We start from the raw sequence: 8,520 nt of genomic DNA, 5'->3' as shown, positions 1-8,520 counted from the left end.
TGCCCACCTACAGGCTCCTGCCTCTGGACTGAATTCACATAAAGTCCCTTCGCTCCCAACAACCTTATTGTCTGCATGCAATTCAATTCCAGCAACATTTATTAGGCAGCTATTATGTGCCATGAACCAGGGAGGCTTCTCCCTGCCTCACCTAAGGGAGTTTTAACTGGATGCCTGAAAGGCCCCAGAGCAGGGAGAAGGGAAAAGCTGTACACACATAGTTTAAGTTCAGGCCCTTTCTCTTCCCCCAGTGCTGAAGGAACTTGACCCCTGAGCTCTCACCCCCATGATACGAAAGTTTCAAGGGACATCAGCACAGCCTTACACTGAGCTCCTGGGCCCCAGCTTCTATTGGGGCAGGCAATAGAGACAGGCACCACCCCTTGTCTCTTTCTGCTCTGAAAGCTCTGTGTGACTTCTGCTGTGAGATCCCTGATGAAAGGAGAGGCGACCAACCAACAGACTAAGTCTTTGGAATCAAGGCATTTTCCCAGAGGCTCCCGTCAACAGAGAGACACTAACCCATTCCTGTCTGGGTAACATAATAACTTCTTAGTGATTCACTATCACAGTACAGTAGTACAGGCAAATTATAGGATTGCTTTTGTCCGAGCCTGGAAGAGAGGCCTGGAGCCATGCTACCTGGGTCTGGGCATTGGAAAATAATGATAGCGTTACCAAACCGAACTTGGGTTGGCTTGCTCATGGCACAGCAAAGCCAACTTACTGACACCAGGTTGTGGTGAAGGCATGTACAGCGTCTACTGCAGGGCCCAGAAAGGAGTACAGGTGGCTTGTGCTCAAAGGACCCAAACTCCCAGATGGCTTTCAGGGAAGGGTTTTTGGTTTTTTTAAATAAATTTATTGATTTATTTATTTTTGGCTGCGTTGGGTCAAACGCAGAGCGCAGGCTCAGTAGTTGCGGCGCACAGCCTTAGTTGCTCTATGGCATGTGGGATCTTCCCAGACCAGGGCCCGAACCCGTGTCCCCTGCTTTGGCACGTGGATTCTTAACCACTATGCCACAAGGGAAGTCCCCAGGGAAGGGTTTTTAAAGGCAACATTTGGGGTGAGGGCTGCAGGGGGCATGACTTTCTTCTGATTGGTTGGTGGTGAGGTAACAGGGTGATATTTCAGGAATCTTAATCACCAACCTTCTGGTTCCAACCAGTCTGGGATGTACCTGCTTGTGCTCAGCTTGACCTCCACCTGGATAAGGGTCTTACTTCCTGCAGAACAATTCAAAGATACCTGTCAGATTGTTATACATATCCTTAGGACTCTGTTTTATCACTGAACTATTGTTTCTTGGCTGCTTTTCCTTTATTTCTGCATTTCCTCACTTCCCTAATTAGTAACTGCTTGAATCTGCTCTTTGGAACTCAGGCCTAGGAGACTAAAGCCTTTTCCTACAAACGAAAAAACGGGGAAATGGAAAGGTTTTTTGTACCTGGGAGATCTCTGCAGGGTCCTGCTAGGTTTCAATCCCCCTTTTTCTTTGATAATCCTCAATCCTGTGGGGAACAGATATGCAACAAGAAAGGGAATAAAATTTTGCATAGAGAGGTTAATCATAAACTCAGCAGAGGTTTTAGGTGAACTCGGTTTCAATAGTAACAGCATTTACTATTGACTGAGCATTCTACATTCCTAATTTCTAAATCTTCATAATTTTGCAAGGTAATTATTGTTCCCATATTTTGCAGATGATGAAACTGAAGTTCAGTTAAGTAATTTGCTCATTTAAGTTCACATGGCTACTAGGTGGCTGAACTGGAAATTTAACCAACCCAGGACTGATGCTGATGCCTTCTTCTTAACGACTACATGGTCATTAAGCCTTGCTCCCTGGACCCCCGCTCCCCACCAGGCCCTGCTACTCCCCAGAGTGGTCCCATCCCAGAAGGATGTTGTCCTCTCACATCTTCCTCGTGGTTGTTTGGCTAGACCTAGGAATGAAGCTCCTGGAAAGATGGGGTGTACAGAGCCAAGGCCAGGCCACTGGGGAGAAGTCTGGACAAGGACAGAGTGATCACCCAGAGCCCTCTGAGGCTTGCTCTGGTTCTCCCTCCCCCGCAGGGCATCTCCTGGGCACTGCAGTGTCCTGCTCTCATCCCCAGGACGCCTGTGGCTTGCTATTCCTCCTCTTCCCCTGAGAAGCTGCAGGACTTTCTCTTCCCCCTGCTCTGGGACACTGTACAGGGCCTCAGCCTACTGGCCAGAGGCTCCCACCCTGGGTTTAATTTCTACCAACCCTAATGCTCTCAAATTCTGGGCTGAGACGCCAGACCAGGATATAGCCCGCAAAGCGCATTCACGTGCAATAGCCGACCAGTGACTGGTGGGAGGGGGAGAAGCCTCTAGGTCCGCGAAGCTGCCCCCGCTGTAGGAGAGGAAAAATAACTTTCCCCTACCCTTCTGAGTCTCGACTGAGACCTCTGTAAACAAAAGACCGACTAACAAGAAGAAAACAGAAGTTTATTCACATATACTTATACACCAGGGACACACCTAGGGAAAAGGAGTTAACTCTCCCAGGTGGCCTAAACCAGCGGTTTAAATACCACCTAAAGCCAAAAACAGAAGAAACAAAGGTGAGTGTGGGGAGGAAGCCAGTTCTGAAGGGTTACCAGGAAAAGCAGAGTAAACAAGGGTAGGGTTTGTTATGCAGATTTAAGTCACTGCCTTCTTCGGGGATTTTTAAGATTCTCTGTGATTCAAAGTCAACCTCTCCACGCAGTGAGGGAAATACCCTTACAAATGGAGATTTTCTTTATAAATGTAAATTTGTCTTTCAAAAAAGTAGTTTCTACTGTTTTTCAGAACTTCTCCTTTGTTTGTAGTTTCTCAAAATAATCAGCTCAGAATAATCCTTGTGCTCTAGAGGCGTATTTTGAGGTGGCACATTCTCCCACCCTTCATACCCTCCTCAAACCTGGGCTCCCTGCCACTGCTTTTGGGAGAAAAAAAAAATGTTCTGGTCTAACGTGAGATCAGCGGTGTTTTTCAGGTCACAGACCTCTGCTGGGCTATGCCCTTGGGCACCAGTTAGCGACACCAGGTCCCCGAGCAGCAGGCCTAGGCAGGATCCAGGGCCTGGCAGCCGCTGTGGCATCCTAGACTTTGCTGGGTGCTGAACCACCACTAGAAGGCTTGGGGCGGGGGGCGCGTTGTCTGCAGGCCCCAGAGGAAGCCCCCAGTATACAGTCCTGCTGGGCCAGACTGAGGGAGGTGCCCTCCACGGCTGGCAGCCAGGCTCATCCCTCCTCTTTCAGACCTGGGGCTCCTCTGAGGGGGAAAAAGTTCTGAGCCCTCACGGGCTGGATCTTGCTGCAGGTTCTCCTTGTTAGTACCAGCCCCAGGCCGGGGGAAGCCGCAACCGCCCCTCTCCTCGCCCTGCTCCCACTCTCCACTATATTCCTGGAGACACACACACACCCACACCCGCTAACCTACAGAGTCACTCCCGACACAGCACAGGCACACCACCCACGCCTCAATAAATAACAAATACCCACCCACCCCCGCAGGCAGCCCTGATGGACCCTCACGTGGATTCCTCAGGGCCTGAAAGCCGGCTCTGTTTCCAGTTGAACCTCACACTGACCTTCTTCAAGGCTTGACCACACAGTAAACCTGAACAGAGGGGCCAGTCTGGGCGGACAGGAGGCTCTCCCTCCACCCCACCCTCCCCAGAAGGCCTCTCCCCGGCTTCCCTCCTTTCCTGCCACCCCCACGTTCCCCCGCCGCCGCCTGGATGTGGCGGTGTGGGGGCGCCCTCGTGTGGTCGAGAGCGGCCCTGCAGCCCCGCCGCCAGGATCCCAGGCTGCCCTCCTTCTCCTCTTGCACCCGCGCTGCCCTCCTGCCGGAGCCCCGGGCCCCGCTGTCCCACGGACGTCATGGCTGTGCCACCGCCCACGCCCCCTACTCCAACTGGCCTGCCTCCAAGCTACATTCCCTCCTTCTTTTACCTCTGAATGTTTTCTCACTTATAATTTAAAATTCAATGTTCTATGCATTTTAAAAGGCATATTTAACAAAATATTATCTGTAAAACATAATATGGTTAACACCCATGAGCCTGCCACCCAAGACAGCTGAAACATCAGTAATAACTTGCATCTTCCTTTGTGTTGCTCTTCACCCCACTCCCTCCTGTCTCCCCCAACAAGAAGTAAACACTGTCCTAAATTTCATGTTTTCCCGTCTTTTTTTCCCCCAATTTTTCTTATTGTGGTAAAATACACATAAAAGTTACCAGGTTAGCCATTTTAAAGTGTACAGTTCGGTGGTATTAAATACATTCATAGTGTTGTACAACCATCACCACCATCCATCTCCACAACTCTTTTCATCTTGTAAAACTAAAACTCTGTACACATTAACAATAACTCTCCATTCCCCACTTCCCCTAGCCCCAGGTAACTGCCATTCTACTTTTTGTCTATGAATTTGACTACTCTTAAGTATCTTACATAAGCAGAATCATGCAGTTTTTATCCTTTTGGGACTGGCTTATTTCACTTAGCGTAATGCCCACGAGGTTCATCCATGTTGTAGCATGTGTCAGGATTTTCTTCCTTTTTAAGATTGAATAACATTCCATTGTGTGTATACACTACATTTGCTTAGCCATTCATCCATCAATGGACCCTTGGGTTGCTTCAGCGTTTTTAGCTACTGTGAATAATGCTGCTATCAACATGGGTATACAAATATCTCTTTGAGACCCTGTTACCAATTCTTTTGGGTATGTACCAAGAAGTGGAATTGCTGGATCATATGATAATTCTATTTTTAATTTTTTGAAGCACCGCTGTACTGTTTTCCACAGTGGCTGTACCATTTTACAATCCTACCAATAGTGCACAAAGATTCCAATTTTTCTACATCCTCGCCAACACTTGTTTTTTTTTTTTGATAATAGCCATCCTAATTGATGTGAGGTGGTATTTCATTGTAGTTTTGATTTACATTTCCCCAGTGATTAGTGATATTGAGCATCTTTTCATGTGCTTATTGAATATTTGTGTATCTTCTTTAGAAAAATGTCTATTCAAGTCCTTTGCCCACTTTTTATTCAGGTTGTTTTTTTGTTGTTGTTGTTGAGTTTTAGTTTTCTATATATTCTGGATAGTAATCCCTTTGCAAATATGATTTGCAAGTATTTTCTCCCATTCTGTGGGTTGCCTTTTTCTCTATTGATAGTGTCTTTTGGTGCACAAAATTTTAAAATTTTCTTGAAGTCCAGTTTGTCTATTTTTTCTTTTGTTACCTGTGCCTTTGGTGTCATATGCAAGAAATTATTGCCAAATCCAACATTGTGAAGATTTTGTCCTATGTCTTCTTCGAAGTGTTTCATTGTTTTAGTTCTTGCATTTAGGTCCTTGATCCATTTTCAGCTGGCATCCTGTTAGGTTCTGCTAATAGGGGGCGCTGAAGAAAAATTGGAGGGTGGAGGAGGGAAGGGACTACCTGCTTTTTATCTCTGTATATCCCTGGTTCCTTCCAGTGATTCTCTAGTGGTGGCACTTAGCCCCAGGCTCCAGCTCTTTCTTCACTCTCCAAAAACCTCTTGCTTCCTCTCAGAGGCAGTGGTGGTTTGTGTCCCGTCCTCAGAGGTCAGAGCCCAGATTCCTTAAAGCCCCTCCTCCAAGCTTCTGGGAGGTCTGTGAAACCCTCCCTTCCTTTTTGTTTCTCCACCCTGGAGTGGGTAGCTGCTTCCTGACTTTTTATTCAGGGATTAGCTCAGCACTCCCTCTGTCCTCTTTCAGCCCTCCAGTGCCTCTGCTAACAACATCCTGTATTAAATCCTTTCTGATTGAAAGTATGGCTTCTGGGCTTCCCTGGTGGTACAGTGGTTAAGAATCCGCCTGCCAGTGCAGGGAACACAGGTTTCAGCCCTGGTCCAGGAAGATCCCACATGCCACGGAGCAACTAAGCCCACGCGCCACAACTACTGAGCCTGCGCTCTAGAGCCCGCGAGCCACAACTACTAAGCCCGCATGTCACAACTACTGAAGCCAGCACGCCTAGAGCCCGTGCTCCACAACAAGAGAAGCCCGCACACCACAATGAAGAGTAGCCCCCGCTCGCCACAACTAGAGAAATGCCATGCGCAGCAACGAGGACACAACGCAGCCAAAAATAAATAAATAAAATAAATAAAAATGAAAAAAAAAAAAGAGAGAAAGTGTGGCTTCTGCTTTCCAGACTGGATCTCAACGGATACAGTGTGAATAAGCCATAATTTATTTACCCATTCTCCTTTTGATAGACGCTGAGACCGTTTCTACTCCTTTGCCATTTGAACAATGATACCAAGCATTGAATACGTTTTGTACACGTGTCCTGGTACACTGTTCTAAAATTTCTCTATGTATGTGTAAGAAGTAAGATACTAGGTATTAGGGTACACAAATGTTCCATTTAACAAGAGACTGTCAAATTGTTTACAGTTTATATTCTCACCTGCATTGTATACAATATCCTGTTTATTCACATCTCCGAATTCCACATATGCCTCCCTGAGGCATGTGTGTGGAGGGGCCCAGGGCCTGGGAGGTGAAAGAGGCTTAGGGCACAGAGATAGGCAAAGGGAAAACCCACATGTCCATGGATCCCAGCCCAGCCAGATAAATTTTTGTGTCCCTGGGGAAGCATGAGGCCAGCCTCACCTGAGGAAGGCTCACTGGTGCTCTGAATGGAGATAGCTACCTTTGCACTGAGGTCTTGTGTTGGTCAAAAGCAAATCATACGTTCTCCCTATATGTAAGATGGGGCAACAGGCACTGTTCAATTGGTAACAATTTCATGAGAGCCCTTGACAAGGAATCCTGCTGCATTTAACAGATACTCACTAAACATTAGTTTCCTTTTTTCTTGTTCCTCTCCTGCACTGAAGCCACTTCTCAGAGAAAGTGGAAGAAAATTAAAAAAACAAACTCCCAAACAAATCACAATTCTGATCTCCATCATTATTAACAGACCATTCACTAATTGCTCACCCACAAAAAAAAGGAAATAGGATTTTAAGTTTTACTTAAGGCCTCTGCATGGTGAGAATTCGAATGAGCTGGTTTCTCTTGGAACTTTTGGATGATAATAGAAGATAGAGTATCTGACTCAGGATTCCCCTCCCTTACTCACCCCTTCTACAGGCCTCTCAGAGGAGGGCAGAGAAGAAGGGGTAGAGGAAACAGACCACTCCAACCAGGACTCTGGCTACTACCCCTCAGGGACAGGTCAGCTGGGGTGACCCAGCTCCGTTAGAGGAATAGGGTACTAACTGTTCATGAGCAGTGATTTCAGAAACATTGGCCTGGATCCACTGCCCAAAAACTACCTTCCTCACCTATCACCTAAGAGTTCACCATGGGGATTTTACTTGCTCAGCTATTAAAATGTGGTGAGAAGGAATTCATACTAAGAAACTGACAACTTACAGGGGGCATCTAGCCCAGCCTCCCTCCCAGCGCGGTGGTACGGTTAGCATCTGACCCGGCTGAGGCGGCCTTGGTGGAACACTGACCGTGACAGGGACTTGTCATCTCAGAGAGTGGCCCTTTCGGTGCCCAGACCGCCTGGACTGCTAGAAGGCTCTTCTCATTCTGGTCAGCTCCTGCCAGGCAGAGCCACACAGCAAGGGTCTGTGTGGTGCCAGGATGGTGCCAGGCTGTGGGGAAGACAGGATGGTGCAGACCCTGCCCCAGCACCTCAGCAGTCCTGACGACGTGCACTTGTCCCACAGCTGAAGTGCTGCACTGCCCTCTAGACAGCGGGGCACAGACACACGGTAGGACAGCCACCCGATGGCCCGGACACTCCACTTCTGTAAGCAGCCTGGTCCCCAGCTGGCTCAAGTCAGACATTTCCAGGGGCCTTCTGAGGTATTCCTGGCCTGATCCTGACCTTGCGTCCTCCCTTCCAGTAGCCCAAGCTGTGTTGCCTCTCCAGTGTCAAGAGAGGCTGCTGGTTGGCTTGGGAACTAGCCAAGTGGTTCTCAAACTTAAGGGTGCAGCAACCAGGAATTGCTGAAACACAGATATAGCCGAGAGCACCATGGACCCTGTCCTGTCCTGCCTGGAGGTGACTAACCGGGGAGAGAGAAATAAGTGTAAATTCACATACACAGGAGTGTCCCCAAAGCACCAGGATAGGATGGGGAGAAGGTGGGAGGGGGTCCCCCTGCCCTGCTCTGAGAGGCAGGGAAGGATCAGAGAAAGTGGCCTCTGCACTGAGCTCAGAAGGAAGTGTCAGAGTTCACCAGACAGAGAAGATGGTGAGAAGGGCCCCTGGGAAGGTTGGGAAGCAGGAGGGAGACATCCTTGAGCTCCCAGGGCCCACTTCCCTCCACACCTGGCGCAGGGTCTGGGTGGCAGGTGAGGGCAGGCCCAGCTGTCTTGGGGACTGAGCCCTGAGCAGGAACTCCAGTCCTGGGGAGCCGGCTGAGCTGGACCATAACCTGCATGTCTTGGCTTTCCTACGGGTCACATGGAGACTCAAGCTTCTGCAGCCCTG

At 48.5% G+C, this 8,520-nt stretch overlaps 1 long non-coding RNA gene across 1 annotated transcript; it reads right to left on the bottom strand.

Moving 5' to 3' along the window:
• Positions 1–1,156: 1,156 nt before the first annotated feature.
• LOC118893128 lies at positions 1,157–3,659 on the bottom strand. The gene is made up of 3 exons (XR_005019420.1): positions 3,608–3,659; positions 1,451–1,514; positions 1,157–1,229 (listed from the first exon to the last, which is right to left on the bottom strand). It is a non-coding gene; the product is annotated as an uncharacterized LOC118893128 (long non-coding RNA).
• Positions 3,660–8,520: the final 4,861 nt, after the last annotated feature.

The sequence above is a fragment of the Balaenoptera musculus genome, chromosome 1 (genome assembly GCF_009873245.2).
Source record: "Balaenoptera musculus isolate JJ_BM4_2016_0621 chromosome 1, mBalMus1.pri.v3, whole genome shotgun sequence".
NCBI classification, from domain to species: domain Eukaryota; kingdom Metazoa; phylum Chordata; class Mammalia; order Artiodactyla; family Balaenopteridae; genus Balaenoptera; species Balaenoptera musculus.
The sequence above is the reverse complement of the archived record's forward strand: the minus strand, read 5'-3'. Positions and strand labels throughout refer to the sequence as shown.